Consider the following 13,071-nt stretch of genomic DNA (forward strand, 5'->3'; position numbering starts at 1 on the left):
CCCAAGGCCACTTAGCTTGTAGTGGTGGGCTCAAACCCAGGCTTCCTGGATTAAGCACCAGTACTTTCTCCACTACAAAATGCTCTCTAAGCAGTGCCCCTTTAAAAACTCTCCAGAAGACTCCAGATGGCTGCCAACAGGAGTGGTCCTACCAAACAAATGCCAAGTTACTAAATCCAATCCTGGTAGCAACAGCTTTGATAAAGAAGCCAGAGAAGCCAGAGATGGTTTGCAAGAGCCTTTGTGTTCTTCGCAGCGTTGTCTCTCATCTTTCTAAATACTGTAGACAGAAAAGGAAGCATGTTAAGGAGTAGACACAGCTAAGCAGGGCTCTGATACATTTCCAAAGAGGCCTGCCTCCAATGCCATGCTACCAAACTAGGGCTGCTAGTGGGATGCCCCATTGGCTTTGAACTCAAACCACAAGGCAGGTCCCCCTCTTGCCACCCACCCCCTTACCCCCCCTTAGCACTGTGTGAGTGCTAAGATGTCTTCAGAGATATATTTAAAACTTAAAAAACACACATTCTTCCCACTTTTGCTTGAATACGGGCTTCATCAGCCATCAAAGCTAATTGTAAGCTGCATGATGCAAAAAGAATGAAGGTCAGGCAAGCAACATATATTAACAAGGCCCAGCTAAAGCAAACCGGGGGGTGCGGGGGGGAACAGTGAATGGAATTTGTCTTTGGAATCATGACTCTCCAAGGCCCTCTGCTCTTCCCTGCCCCTCTTGATTTTTATTCCTGTATAATCTGACTCTTTTTTACCTTCAGCTAAACTCTGCTCAGGTGTGAGATGAAAGGTTTAAGGGATTATTTGCTCACAGTTCTTTTCATTTTAATAAAGGATGTTTGAAGACTAAAAACCCTCCAGTGCTTGGAAAATATGAAGCTCAAGTGATTAAATTTTGGGGGTATTGGGGCCTGAAGGGAGGATCACTCAGAACCAGGACCTTACCTAGACTTTTTATATTGTACCTCATAGGTAGCCACTAATTTGTCTCCTGCTTAGGCTAAGACTTACATTGTGTATTGATAATACTGACAGAGGCTCATACCTTGGGAATCATCATTTGTATTTGCAGTACATGTTCATATAAGAACTTTGTGTCCACTAGATGGCATTCAGATAGAGCTCGTGGACAAATTTTTATTTCTATAGCTTAATTATGCTAAGAAAAAATGAAGTGGAGAGTTCCTCCTTCCTGCCAGGGTTTTAGCTTTGTTTATATTGTCTTTACCTATGTCTTTGTGACTGCTACCTAGTGAGGGCAGAAATACATGACAGTTTGCTGTGTACAGTGCTTTATAATTTTTAATGTGGTTCTCATACATAATCCCCTTTGAGCTTATGTCTTGAATTTATGAAAATTATCATTTCCATTTTACCTCTGAGGAAACAGAGGTTCAAATACATCAGCAAGATAGTAGCAGAGCTAGAACTTGAATCTAAACCTTTTGATTTCTGATTCCAAATGGTCCACATTTCATCCCAAAAGAGTAAATCAGGGGTGTATCATAGAGAAGACAGAGGTTGGCCAGGTTAGTGGGAAGAGAGACCAGTAGAGGACTAACTGGATTTGGAAAGCGACTCTAGCTAGCATATGAAAATATCCAAAACGGGAATATTATGGTACCAGCCTTCCTCCTGGTGATATTAGTGGATGTCATGATTTGTGTGCCTTAAGTCTAGAGTAGCAGGGCAAACAACAACGTATCGTTGTGGCCTATGACTTTCAGGAAGTCAGGAGAGTGAGAAAATGTGGGTGAAGCTAGCAGAGGGGAAAGATGGTGCTTAACATGGAGCAGAAGGCTCTCCTGGTTACCTCTGAGATTCCATGCGTGCAGTCAGGATAAGTCCTGAGCAGGCGAGGAGGCTCTTTCAAAATCACTAGGAATGCAAAAATGACCGTGGGCCAGTAAAAGGGCTCGTGCTGACCAAGGTCCCCCAGGAATTGGCTGTATGTTGTCTGCTGACTTAAATGCTCCATATGAGTGTCACAGTGTTGTATTTCATTAATATTGTTCTGTCATAGAGTGCTTGTCCTATATTTCAGATGCTCCCAGGGATGCTAGGAGAAGGAATTATGTTAACCAGCAATATTCCATGCATTTAATTACTCCTGGGAAATTAATATAGCAATAGTGTTGACTAAGGAGTTAAGAGAAGGAGGGCATTTCAGAAGGAGTGGATTAGCAGGCACCAAGGCACTAAAATGGGAATGAATGTCATTTGTGGGGAAAAGTATTGTCAAATCCCCTGCTGTGTCAAAGTGGAGAATCTGGGAATAATAGAAAGTAAGGTTGGACAGGTAATTTGAGATTGGATCATTGGGCCTTGTGTGTTACATTGAAGAGGGCTGCTTTGATGGTGGGCATCACTGAAGGTTTTTAAGCAAACATGACTTTAGGAAGACTATCCTAGCAAAGCACAGGATGGTATGGAGTGGGAAGAGCCTTGGGTTAGGGAGAAAAGACATAAGACTACTGGAGTAATTTTTATAGGAGATAATAAAGGGCTGACCTTGTATGACAATGGAGAAGAAGAACAGATATGAAAGACACGAAGGTGAATCTCTTTTACTTGCCTATAAGAAAGTCAATTGTTTGTTGAACATATTGTTCTCACTGGGATCTTCTGGGCAGGAAGCAGGTTTTCCTGCTATTCTCTTAACCTCACATTCTTGCTGCTTGTTTTCCCAATGTGGTCTCCTGTTGTCTTAATGGAGCAGTGGAGCTCTGCTCATTAAAACTGTGCAGCACATTACAAGTATCACTCATTTTGAGTAACTAATTTGATAGCATTTCAAAACTGCCAAGTTGATAAATTAGGCACTGTGCTATTTTACACAATCTGGAGTCTCAGATTTAAGGAATTTTAAAAATTAGCAAATCCTGTGGCAAATGGCAGCACCTGCTGGCAACTATGAGATTACAGGCTAAGTCTAGTAGACAAAACGTAATGGCTCGGAAAAAGATCAAAACAGCAAAGCTTCAGGGGCTGGAAGGGTGGAGGAGGGGATCCACAGGCTTGGGAGAAATCAATATATGCCAGGGAAAGATGGCAAAAGCAATCAGATGGCAAGAAAACCTCAGAGTAGGAGAAGTCAATCCAGAGAATTTTTATAGACCTAATATGTATCTATCACTATGCTAGGTGCTTGGACAACATACATGTGGAATCAAACAAGGTTCCTGACCTCACAAGCGATTATACATTTAGAATGACAAATTCTAAAGATCTAAATGCAGCAAAAACTTCTTTTAGGATAACAATGCAAGCATCAAGGATCACAATGCAGCCATTATTTTGAGAGTCTGACTACCCTCCCTAAACCTTCTTCAACCATAAGTTTGTGTTTAATGCATTTGAGAGTTATTTATCCTTGAAAACATTTTAAAATATCATATTGGAAATTGATGTGTGTATGGAGATACGGGACATGGTTTCACTTAAAGTCCTTGTTACTAGAATTCATACATTTTGTAAAGCCAGATATTCTAGAATGTATGATTCTCGTGCCTGACTCAAAAAAGAAGATATAAGTCTTCATAATGTCTGGCCATAGATTTTCAGGGGGACTTGTGTGTAAGAAAACTTCATAGCTTTTTATCTGTTTATATCTGAACTTTTTTTCCCAGAAAGGATTTAAGGTTACTTTAAGGCAGATAAGATCAGCAAACCATAAAGAACTAAGTGTGGGTAAAACTCTATACTACCTACAGGGAGGAATAAGATGAGACATGAAACATAGTGACTACCCTTAAAGAATCTGGTTGGGAAGATAGGAGGAGGTATAAAAAGTTAATGAATAATAAAATATTATCTGCTAGAATGTAGTAAAGGGCATAGTTTCTGGATCTCAACTACCTGGATCAAAATCCTAGCTCTGCAGTTGTCTAGAGTCGACAGGTAACCTTGGGCAAGTTGTGAGAGATCTCGGTGTCTGATCTGTCAAACGGGGTTAGTACCAGTACCTGTCTGATGGGGTTGTTGTGAGTTTTAAATAGGTTAATATATGTAAAGCACTATACAGAGCCTGGCATTAGTAAGCACTCAAACATTGCAACTCTTATTAGGGAAAGTGGTAAATAACTGGCTTATCCAGCAATCTCTGCAAGAGTTAGCTGTAAATCCTTTGGGGGAAGTAATGATATAAATAAAGAAATAGTGTTGAGAAGAAAACAGCACAGAAGGATAAACTGGGGACGCTTACTGGGAGGGCGGTGGTGGTTCATGTAAGCTGAACCTTTAAAAAGAGGTAGGATTTACATTAGAGAAGAGGCAGGCAGAATGGCCCAAATAGCAGCTTAGACACAGAAATGGGTGTATCCTGTTAAAGAGGCAGAAAGAGAGGCTGATCTGACTGGAGCAGTGTGAGCCCGGAGGGGAAGTAGTTGAAGCCCTGCATGGAATGATCATGGAGGACCTTGAATACTAGGCCGAGGAGTCAGAACTTGACTTTGAAGACTTGGGAGCCACAGGTGGAGTTTGAATGAGGGAGTGTGACACACTAGGAAAATTAATCTGTGCTGGAAGGGTGAAGGATGCTTCAAGGCCAGGAGACCGGTTAGGGATTGTAGGGGAGGAAAATAATCTTTCTTCTACTCTTGGGAGTTCTTAGCTGAGATCTCTGTAGTAAAGACAGATTAATAAGAGAAAAACAAAGAGAAGTTTATTAACACATATGTGTACAGATATGAGAGATATCCAGGGAAAAACAAGTAAATCCCTGAGGTGGCATAAAATTCAGGCTTAAATAGGGAAAGGGGAGAGGGATATAGGCCTCTTAGGGGAGAGTAAATTGTTTTTAGGAAAGATGAATGAGCCCTTAGAAGAACAGATGGGAGGTATGATAGGTTATGACAAGGAGTCTGGGTGTAGTGTCAACTTCTAGTCTCTTTTTCTGTAATAAGAATCCATTTTCCCTGGTTGATGAAACTCCCTGGGAGGAGGGGGGAGGATTTATGGCAAGTGAGTTTCTTTTCGGGTCTTTCTTTTGATGGATTAGAGGAGTTCGAAGAAAGCATTTGCTGTTTTTAAGTGCCTACAGCTCAAAATAATTAATATGCCAAAATTGCATATTTTGGGGTGGCTTGTTCTACTACACTTCAGGGTCAAGTTAGAATAGGACCAGAAGTGCAACAATGAGAATGATCAAGGGGAAAGGCCGAAGGAAGAATGCTGAAATGAACCTCACTAAGGAAGACCTGATGACCTTGACTGTTGGGGCCAAGGGAGGGGTGGGTGAGATCGTGGGGATTGAAGCTGGAGACACTGGGGTAGTTGAGGTATCAAGTGAGCTTAAGAGAAGGTTGGGGATGTCACACATGAAATTCTAGACATGTTGAGGTTAAGGTGATAGGAAAATTTGAACACTCATTATGTCTGGAGTAGCCTCCCTCAAGGGGCTCGGCCAAAGGTCCCTAGCAGTTCTGGAGTAGATGGTCTCCTTGAGTGTGGAGTACATCCCTAGACAGAAATCCAAATGATTTTCTCAACTTTTCATTTTTAGTACATGTAATGTCATTACAGGACTAGTGATTTCACTGCTTTTAGGTAGCATTTGTCTGAGCTCCTCAAAAAGCACTTAAACAATGTAAAGTTTTCATCATGATTAATACTAAGTGTGGCCCATCCATTCCAGCTGATTCGTCTTTTGGGCTGGCTTTCTGCCTGAGGACCCCAATGTCTTTCCTTTCAATTTAGTATTAATATTAATGATGACCATTGGAGCAGAAAATCAGATCAGCAGGCAGAGTCAGGTCTGCTCCTGAAAGGGTTCCCAGTTTACCCAAATGTGAAAGTCTGGGGGGTACCAAAGGTGAAGTCTAGTTAGTGAGGAGAAGAGCTCCTGTCCTCAAGTGAAAGGCTGATGCCGTTTGTGATGGTCCGCTCTTTGCTACCTCATTTAGCAGCACACTAAACAGGGGCTCATTAAGCTGTAAGCAGCTGTGTCATGGCACCAGAGGTTTCTGAGGGCTGAGATGGTGGCTTCACTCTTCAACCCCTGAGTCTGGGACCATTTAGAGCTCTGAACAAAGAACAGACAGAGCAGCGAGTGCAGTGAAATTGAACATAGCCAGACTTGCCCTAACATTGAATTAAGGCTATAGACTCTGAAATCCAGAAATAGTAACCACGTTACACATAAAACAAGATGGCATAAATTTTGAAGGGATCATTTGTTTTGTCATTTCGAGGCTTGAGTGGTCACATGTAATAGGGGTAGGCAGTGAAGTAGAAGTAAAAATTGTAATCCATTTGGCTTAGCTGCGAAATTGTGGTTAGGTGCATTTTAGTATGTCTTAGGCTTTTACCTATATATATATTTTATGTGGCATTATGGATGGGCTCAAAATTATCTTAAGGTTATGGAATTTCTCTGGTGTATAATCTGTTCACTTGTTCTGTTTGTAAGTCAGCCATGCCCCCAGTGGCAGTGAGCACAAATAGCTCAATATGCTTTGAGTCATACTTTCCATTTTTATAACTTTTACTTGTTTTATAGTCTAATTTTAGGCCTGACTTATTTTCTCTTCTCTTACTGCTCTATGAATAAAATTCACAATGCCTTGAATGTAGCAAAGAGTCTCAGGTTCATTGAATGACTGTTTCATAATTGTAGTAGGCAGGGAAGAGCTCAGAATGTCCTCGGCTTTGGTGACACTATGGTGCAAGTGTTGTAGACGTAAGAGTATGACACGCTTGGGTTCTAATTCTTTGCCACCACAGGCAAGTTACTTAAACTATCTGTACCTCCATTTCCTCATCTGCTAAATGGAAGTGTATGATCTTCACAGAATCATTGTAAGAATAAAGAGATAACATATGAAAAGTGCCTATCAGGATACCTAGCATATTAATAGGCCCTTAGAAAGTATTTGCCAAAGAAATGAAAAACTCCAAGGCAAAATTTCAGAAGACATGGACAGTCTTCCAAATACAGGCAGTTTCTAAAGTGTCATGTCTATGACATAACATCCATTATGGCCCTAGCTATATATTGTAATCCTTTCTTGCAACATACATTTTTTAATTGCTAGATTTATAGTGAAAGGGAAATTGGATATCTCCTAAAACAATGTGAATTTTTCTAAAAGTGAATTGAAAGGGATTTACTCTTTTCTTTTAATAATGTGAGCCAAGAGCAAAAATGGACTCTACAAAGTACATTCTATCTTGCTGTGAGAACATAATATTGCTTAAAATGATGAGTAAATATAAGGAAACAGTGTAAAGTGAGCTACAGGGAAATTTCAGTGTCTCAGCTGGTCATTTGTAGACAATATTGCGGTGTCATGGCTTGAAGATTGGACCACTGTTCCCCTGAGAACCACCTGGGATACTGATGTCCTCATGGACTTTCCAGACCATTTGCAGACACCTCTAACAATCATGAAGATTGTTAGATAATGTAAAGGACCTGTTTTCATTTTAGGGCTTAATTAATTTCCTTCACAATGTGGTGAAGTTAAATTATTTCTGGGGGAAAAAAAGTGGAGCTTCAAGCTGAGAGTACTGTGAGGCAATTTGGCCTTTCTTATCAAGTATCCATAACTCAAGCAATCAGAGAAGAAAGACAGGCTCAGAATTAGTGAACAAACCACTCAACAAACCAGGTAAAAATGGAAGCCCACAGGTTACTTTTGACCCAATGTTCTCTAAACCTATGTTGGAGTTTAACTGAGCATATGGAAATTGAGCAGGTGGTCCTCTGGGTGACTGACTCAGTGGGCTTCAGAGCTACTCAGTACACCCAAAATGCTGACCCTCACCCCTGTGTTTTGAAGCCTTGGCTTCTCAGTCACAGCCATTTTTGGACCGTAAATCTTAATTCACATTGCCTCTCAAAGGGAGAAACTTAGCATTTCCTAACATTAAACATACACACTATGAGCTGCTTTACTAGGTAATTGCCTTAAGCTTTTGTGAGAAACTGACTTTGTTTTAGTGGTCCCCTGGGGTGTCTTATTTTCTAGCTGCAATTCAAAACTCCTGGACAGGGTTTGAGGCCATATCCAACTTACTTGTAACTTGACTCAAATGTGACAATGGGGAGCTCCTGAAGATGGCAGCAGCACTTTAAATTTCACCAGCCCAGGAAGGACCTATGGTTCACACAACCAGAAATCAGATGACACTGCAGTCTCCTTATTGTTGTCCCCACACCCTCATCAATATTTTCAGCCACTGTTTTAGATTTCGACTTTACCTCTTTGAGCCTTGGAGTGTAGAACATAGAGAGAAGGATGTAAGGTCCAAGAAATGCCTGTCTAATCCTCTTTATCAAAGAAGAAAGCATTTTTAAACCTTTCAATGCTAACAGCCCCTCCATTACCCTCCTAAATGTGGATTCTCTCTCCATTTGGGTGTGAAACTGAATGAATAGAAACAGAGGTTTTAGGTCATACACAGATTTTTAAAAATAATATTACTCTCCACTGCCTAGTTGTATTATTAGACAAAGACTAAGCAAACTATTTCTTCTGCTTTCTATTGCCAGAAATGCCCATTAAAGAAAATTAATGTTTATTCTGTAATTGTTGAGAAATATAAATTACCATGCCTGTACATAAGAAGTGTCCATAAATATAAATCTGAGTCTTTCACATCTGATTTGAGAAGCTATATTATTTATATAATTTTCTATGTGGAGCTGAAGATCTAAAACATATTTTCTAGGCTACTTAATACATTTACATTTATAATTTTTTTATAAAGATTTTATTGGGGAATTGGGGGAGGGAACAGCGTTGGGGAATCGGGGAAGGGGAACAGACAAGTTGCTATCCTTTTGTTCTTCAGTCTAGTTGTGGAGGACGTCGCTTCACTGGCCCATGTTGGTATTATCATTGCGCTTTTTCTGGATGAGGCAGATCAGTCGCTGGCCATTGGATGGCCGCTCACGGCAGCTCACACTGGCTGCTGGCCATTCAAGTTAGCTTACAGCCAGCATAATTTATTCAGCCATAGCTCCTGTGATAGATATTTGTGCTATTTCCAGTTTTGTCATCACCACAAACACGTCTGCAATTTCATGTACAGCTTTATATAATGATGCTTTTATTTCTGTAGGCCAGAGTCCTCAAAGTGGAATGTTATGTAGAGGGTTTTGTATACTGAAAATTTTATTTTATTATTATTTTTTAACCACTTTTTAAAAAAGATTTAAAAAAAATTTTTTTAATTGCAGCTGACATACAGTATTATATTAGTTTCAGGTCTACAACAAGTGATTAGACATTTATATAACTTATGAAGTGATCACTCCGATCAATCCAGTAACTATCTGACACCATACATAGTTATTATGATACTATTGACTATATTCCCCAAGCTGTACTCTGCATCCCCATGGCTATCTTGTAATTACAAATTTTTACCTTTTAATCACCTTCCCCTTTGGCACATCCCACCACCCCTCATCCAGCAACCATCAAAATGCTCTCTCTATCTGAGTTTGTTTGTTCACTTATTTTGTTCTTTAGATTCCACATATGAGTATAAGTAAAATCGTATGGCATTTGTCTTTCTCTGTCTGACTTACTCCACTCAGCATAATACACTCTAGGTCCTTCCATTTTGTTACAGATGATAAGATTTTGTTCTTTTTTATGACTGAATAATATTTCATTATATATTTGTATGTATGCATCTTGTTTTCGTCTCCATTCAGCCGCTCTATGTCTTTTGATTGGAGCATTTAATCCATTTACATTTAAATTAATTGCTAATAGATATGTAGTTATTGCCATTTTATTATTATATTTTTAATCTTTTTCCCCCCCTTATTCTTTTTTTTTTTTTTTAAGCTGAGCCATCCTGCTACCTGTTGGCAGCTCAGCGGCTGCTCAGCTCGGGCTGGACTCGAACCGCTGTTGCTCAGAGCTCAAACTCTTGAGTGAGCTCTTAACCAACTGAGCCACTCGGCCGGCCCTCCCCCCCTTATTCTTAAAGAAGTCCCTTTAACATTTCTTGTAATACTGGTTTGGTGATGATGAACTTCTTTAGCTTTTTCTTGTCTGGAAAGCTCTTTACCTGTCCTTCGATTCTAAATGATAGCTTTGCTGGGTAGATTAGTCTTGGTCATAGGCCCTTGCTTTTCATCACTTTGAATATTTTTGCCAACCCCTTCTGGCTTGCAGTTTCTGTTGAGGAATCAGCTGATAGTCTTATGGGAGCTCCCTTGTAGGTAACTAACTACTTTTCTCTTGATGTGTTTAAGAGTTTCTCTTTGTCTTTAGCTTTTGTCATTTTAATTATGGTGTGTCTTGGTGTGGACCTCTTTGGGTTCATCTTGTTTGATACTCTGTGCTTCCTGGGCTTGTATGTCTATTTCCTTTGCCAGGTTAGGGAAGTTTTCTGTCATTATTTCTTCAAATAGGTTTTCAGTTTTTCACTCTGTCTCTTCTCCTTGTGGTACCTCTATGATGTAGATGTTGGTATGCTTGATGTTGTCCCAGAGGCCCCTTAAACTGTCTTCATTTTTTTGGATTCTTGTTTCTTTTTTCTGTTCTGATTGGGTGTTTTCTGCTACCTTATCTCTGATTCAATCCTCTGCTTCATCTAATCAACTGTTGATTCCTTCTAATGTATTCCTTATTTCAGTTATTGTAGTCTTCATTTCTGACTGGTTCTTTTTATGTTTTCTATCCCTTTGTTGAAGTTTTCACTGAAATCATTGAGCATCTTTATAGCCAGTATTTTGAGCTCTGCACCTGGTAGATTGCTTGTCTCCATTTTGTTTAGTTCTTTTTCTGGAGCTTTGTTCTGTTCTTTCATTTAGGACATGTTTGTCTCCCATTTTGGATGCTTCCCTGTGTTTGTTTCTATGTATTAGGTAGAGCTGCTATGTCTCCCTGTCTTAGTAGAGTGGCTTTGTGTAGTAGGTATCCTGTGGGCCCAGTGGCACAGTCTCATTGGTCACCTGAGCCAGGTGCTCCAAGTATGCCTTTTGTGTGGGTTGTGTGTGGCCTTCTGTTGTAACTGAGCCTTGGTTGCTATTCGCACATCAGTTGGAGGGATTGATTTTCAGACTGATTGGTTGTGAGGACTGTCTATGACTACAACAGAGGAGCTATTGTTCAGGGACTGACCTTATGGAGCAAGATTCACTTCAGTGGTGGTCTGGTGCCTGTCCAGTCTGCCCTTTCGATGTGTCTTTTGTGGAAGTGGTTGGTTGATGCTCTGGTGTGGTCTGAAACTGACCACGAGGTGTGTTGGTTCTGGGACCTCTTAGGAGGGGCTCTGTTGCAGGCCAAGATCAGCTGCTGCCTATGCCCTCCCCAGGGCCTCTTGGTATGAGTTATAGAGTGATCTGCAGATGGCTTCCACTTGTGCTTGGCTTGGAGGTGCCTGGGAGAGGCTAATCTGTGAACTGATACTGGCTGCCACTACAGATGGGCTTGGAGTTGCCTAGCAAGAGGTATGGGGCATTCTGAGGCCAGGTGCTGCTTATTTGGTGTTTGGGAATCTTTGAGATATTTAGGAAATTTCACAGCATGAGCCAAGACATATTTGTATGGAAAAGTGGCTTGGGTGGGCCCACACATTGGGTGGGGTGGGGTCTCAGGGAATCACCAGGGTAGGTTGAATAATGTTAGCCAGGTTGATGGAAACTCACATATGGTGGCCACGCTGTGTCTTCATGCTGGATGGGTGGGGGAAGGCTCAACAAAGGAACAATGTATTCTGCTATCACTTCTACCTGGGAGAAAGCTGCCCCTTCAGCCCTCATCCTAAGCCACACAAACCAATTCCTCCCCGTATGTCTCTGGTACCTTTCAAGCTTCTGCCCCAGCCCTGGAGCTCAGCAAGTGAGTCCATCAGCAAGTAAATCCATGAAGAGGACCTTTAAGAGGAATTCTTGGGGCTCCAGCTGCCCTCTGTCTCACTCAGCCACAATCTCTGCTAGTTTTCACAGTTAGATGTTGTGGGGACTTCTCTCTCCATTGCTGGAACCCAGGGCTGGGAAGCCTGGTGTGGGATTTGGGCTCTTGCTCTGCAGGGTAGACCTCTGCAGCTGAGATATCCCTCCTGAGTTTTAATCCCCACACATGGGTGTGGGACCAGACCTGTTTTGTGTCTCCACCCCTCCTACCAGCCTTGACGTCGCTTCTTCTGTATATCCTTAGTTGTAGGACTCCTGTTCAGCTAGAATTCAGGTTGTTTTCAATGATGGTTGACCTGTAGTTAAGTTGTAATTATGATGTGGTCATAGAGGAAGCAAGCACAGCATTTACCTACTTTGCCATTTTGACTGGAACTCCCTGTGTACTATACATTTTAGTGAAAGCTGCCATATTGCCTTCTAAAAAGGTGTAACAATATTTGAGTGTTCATTTCCTATATCCTCACCAGCATTTGATACCAATATTTAAATTTGTTTTGCCAATCTATTGGATGGAAAGTGGTATCTTGTTTGAATTTGCATTTCTCTAGCAAGACTGCATGGCATAGTGTCCAAAAGCATGGATCTAGCACCAATTGCCTGGCTGTGCTGCTGACTAACCGTATGACCTTAGCAACTTACTTCTCTGTGACTCAGTTTCATTGTTCCCTTTGAAAATGGGAAAAATATTAATAATAGTACCTGCTAAATAAGATTATTATTGGATTTGAGTTAATATTTGTAAAGATTTAGAATAGTGACTGGTGTTTAGAATAGTGCCTGACACATAATAATCACTCTATGAGTTAAATAAATGCATTCAAGTGATATTGAACATCTTTTTAATGTATTTATTAACTATTTTTTTCTGCTAAATATGAATGTCAAAATTTTAATATTTAATGTAAAAAATACTTTTTCTTTTTTAACCTCTTGAAATCAGATCACTCCCAGGGAAAAGCACAGTAAATCCCAGCACCTCCCCCACCCCGGGCCCGAGAGAAATACTCCACTGCTTGGAAATGCCAGATGCAGAGAAGAATTTTGTGAAATATTTGAATGAGAAGGAAAATAGAAAGGTTGTGAAAAGCAGAGAATTTTCTAAATAAAAGAACATTCCAGGATTAACCCCTATTAATCTCTCTCTCTCTCTCTCTCTCTCTCTCTCTCTCTCT

At 40.7% G+C, this 13,071-nt stretch overlaps 1 pseudogene; it reads left to right on the forward strand.

Annotated features, from left to right (window-relative positions):
• Window positions 1–5,150: 5,150 nt before the first annotated feature.
• LOC109382047 (CWF19-like protein 2) overlaps window positions 5,151–13,071 on the forward strand; it is a 63,759-nt pseudogene continuing 55,838 nt past the window's right edge.

This window comes from Hipposideros armiger, unplaced genomic scaffold, assembly GCF_001890085.2.
Source record: "Hipposideros armiger isolate ML-2016 unplaced genomic scaffold, ASM189008v1 scaffold_59, whole genome shotgun sequence".
Classification (NCBI taxonomy): Eukaryota; Metazoa; Chordata; class Mammalia; order Chiroptera; family Hipposideridae; genus Hipposideros; species Hipposideros armiger.